This window comes from Nomascus leucogenys, chromosome 3, assembly GCF_006542625.1.
Source record: "Nomascus leucogenys isolate Asia chromosome 3, Asia_NLE_v1, whole genome shotgun sequence".
NCBI lineage: Eukaryota > Metazoa > Chordata > Mammalia > Primates > Hylobatidae > Nomascus > Nomascus leucogenys.
The window spans coordinates 86597978-86601681 of record NC_044383.1 but is presented as its reverse complement, the minus strand read 5'-3'; the positions used below and the strand labels follow the sequence as shown (position 1 = coordinate 86601681).

Genomic DNA, 3704 nt, shown 5'->3' with positions numbered 1-3704 from the left:
ACATTTTTTTTTTTCTGTCTCTTATACTTTATTGGTCAACTCTAGGCCTGTGTGCGGCTGGGTGGGCTTGTAGGAGGGCATCACTATTCACCAGTTCCCAGGTGGAGGCATGAGAAGGCCTTGGTCTAGCCTTCCAGGGTCCCAGACTGTGGACTTTGGAGGGGCAGGTCTGGCCTTTCTTGGGTCAGCACAGGGCTCCCAGGTGGCGGCACTGGTGGGCAACCAGCACAGGCTCCTAGGTTAGGGCACAAGCTCACTATCCGTCAGCCAGCCTAATTGTGTTTGGATAAATATTCCTTGCTGTCACCCATGTTGGGCTTAATCGTGTCACTGCCAGGCTTCCAGCCAGCGGGACAAACTTCCGCGTGCTCTTCTGTGTACTGGAAGGCCTGGACCAGCCGCAGAGCTTCATCCATGGAGCGTCCCACAGGCGAGTCATTAACAGTGATCTGGGAAGAAGACCCTTGCCATCATTGATAAAGCGGCCCCTGTAGGCAATGCCCCCATCTGTTTTCAGCACGGCGTAATCCTCAGACAAGCCTCTGGTCACCTCAGCAAGCAGGGGGATGTTCAGGGGGCCCAAGTCTCTCTCCCTCTAGGGGTTGTTGATCCAAGCCAGGTGGGTGAACTGAGAGTCCACTGAGATGCCCAGCACTTCGCGGCCCAGCTTGCGGAAGTCCTCGGCATGGTCGCTGAACACGATGATCTCCGTGGGGCACACAAAAGTGAAGTGCAGAGGGTAGAAAAAAAGGACCATGTACTTCCCTTTGTAGTCCTACAGCTTCACTTCTTTGAAAGCGCCATCCATCCACCACGGCAGTGGCCTTGAAGTCAGGGGCGGGCTATTCCATGTGCGCGATTACGGAGGCCATGACTGAAAGCTGCGTGGGCTAAGGCTGGACTCACGGGCAACCAGACGCGTGGGCTCACGTTCTCAGGACCAAAATTGACCATCTTAACCATCATTTACACGTAAAGTTCAGTGGTATTAAGTACATTCATATTGTTATGTAATTATCACTACTATCCACCTTCAGAACATTTTTCATTCTGCAAAACTGAAACTCTATACCCATTAAACAATAACTCCCCATTCCCCTTTCTTCCCGGCCCCTGGGAACCATAATTCTAATACCAAATTCTATGAATCTGACTATTATAAGCACCACATATAAGTGAAATCATACAGTATTTGTCTTTTTGTGCTGGCTTATTTCACTTAACATAATGACTTCAAGGTTCATTAATATTGTAACGTGTCAGAATTTCCTTCTTTTTAAAGGCTGAATAGTGATTATATAGAGAGAATATTTTGTATATATATTATATATGTATTATTCCATCTCTCTCTCTCTCACACACACATACACACATACCATGTTTTAGTTATCCATTTATCCATAAGTGGACACTTGCTTTGCTTCCATTTTTGGCTATTGTAAATAATGTCACTGTGAATATGGGTGTAAAAATCTCTCTTTGAGATCCTGCTTTTAATTCTTTTGGGTACACACACAAAAGTGGAATGGATCATATGGTAATTGTATTTTTAATTTTTTAAAGGGATCTCCGTGCTGTTTTCTACAATTCTACATTAAAAAGTTGGATTCTAGGCTGGGCATGGTGGCTTATGTCTGTAATCCCAGCATTTTGGGAAGCTGAGGCGGGTGGATCACTAGGTCAAGAGTTCAAGACCAGCCTGGCCAAGATGGTGAAACCCTTGTCTCTACTAAAAATACAAAAATATTAGCCAGGTGTGGTGGCACGCGCCTGTAATCCCAGCTACTCAGGAGGCTGGGGCAGAGGATTGCTTGAACCTGGGAGGCAGAGGTTGCAGTGAGCCAAGATTGCACCACTGTACTCTAGCCTGGGTGACAGAGTCAGACTCCGTCTCAAAAAAAAAAAAAAAAAAAAAGTTGGATTATTTAAAAAAAATCTTCCAAAAGTCTAAAATATAAGAGAATATCTGAAGTAAGAAATAACAGAAACTACAGCAGAGCACTGCTATCTATCCAAGCTGCTTTAGTCAGATGAATCACAGCTGGTGTTCAGAAGCCAGTTCAGTGTAAAAAATATGACACACATCCTGTGGTTCCTGAGCCTGACTGTGCATGAGAATCTTCACACCAGATAGTTGAAGCTAGAACCTCTGGGAACTTGGAATCACATAGAGCTCCTCCAACAGTTATAGTCCTTTTCTGGCCATATGTGAGGAGTCTTTTCATGGATTATGAGTATATCCACAAACTTGGACTGATAGTATTGGCGCAATTAATATTTACTTAAAAATATCTAGTTGTTTAAATAGGTTCACATCCATGGACATACCTTGAGGCAACCATGTACACCCTCAGGTAACTCCAGAGTGGTAAGGCAGATAAACTGGAGACAGGGAGATAGACTGTGGAGCCAGACCCAACAGGAAGGAAGTGGACAAGAAAACAGATGAGTGTGCAGGAAATCAGTAGCTACAGATTTCATTGGCCCTACATATGGTAGTCAGGGAGATGAGAGAAGTCACAGTATAAAAGAGGATCCAAGAGTAGGCAAAACTTGGAAACCAGGTATTTGGGAAGGCAGTTGGCATCAGGGAAGTCCATCAGTAGGGGGCAAGAGCAAGGGAAAATAGGGGACAGGGAAAAGATACTAGGCTTAGAGGAAATAACATGTTAGGCAGTTCACAAAATTAAAAAGAAATTAGGCACAAATGAACAACTAGGGCATAAAATAAGAACAAATATCAAAGGCAGCATCCCCTCTTTCTGCCATTTCTTCATTTTGTCATTCTTTCATCCATTCAGTGGCAATTGCTGTAGACCTACTTGGTGCTTGGCAATATGGGTCCAGACTGCTCTTCTGGAATCTTTAATCCCTTTTGTTTAAGATAAGGAATAGTCCAAAAATCCTACCACAGAATGTCATTATTAACAACGTGTACACTGGTTGCTTCCCTTACTTTAAGTAGTGTGCATATGCATGTTTTCCAAACAGCCTGGGTCTGTAAATAAAAAGTGGTCACTCTTTCAGTAGGTATCTTAACAATACCATTAAAAGAGGCTTTTCACTGTCAGCATTGTTTTGAATTCCAATTTTGCCAGTGCTTTCTTCATTAATTTAAGAAGTGATTACCCAGCCAGTAGGCTATTTTTTTCCTGATGTTCTTTTTTTTTTCCTCTTCTCTCTCCTGTGCTATGCTTTATGAACTCTCATTGCTCATTAAATTAATATGTGAGCAGGAGTTGGAAAAATAACTAAACTAAAATTAGTCATGTTTTCTAGTTTTTAGCAGTAGTGATATGATTTACTAGAGAAGGAAATTAGAACTGTGAACTAAATTAAGCTATTGAATTATCTGAAGATTTCATTCATCCTTGTTATTCCCAACCCTAGGGAAGAACTCTGTTCACCATGAGTGGGGAGAAAGTTTCACGCAAGAACATAATCTAGCTTTAAATGCTTTTTCTGAATTCTGAACAAGCATAAATTGTCTCTATTTCTTGAAATTTAGGTTAGCAATCTTAATTTAAAATATGCTGCCCATAATTTCATCATTTGTGTATGCGTTAATTAAACTGGTAATGTTATCAAAACAAATTTGAGTTTCAATTTAGTTTTGTGAATATATTTTTCATAACTAAAAACAGTTTTATAGTTAATGTAGGCATAGAGCATTCTTCGAATAGATAATCATCATTACCCAAATT

At 41.7% G+C, this 3704-nt stretch overlaps 1 pseudogene; it reads right to left on the bottom strand.

Annotated features, from left to right (window-relative positions):
• Window positions 1-264: 264 nt before the first annotated feature.
• On the bottom strand, window positions 265-872 carry LOC115832369 (annotated as a pseudogene).
• Window positions 873-3704: the final 2832 nt, after the last annotated feature.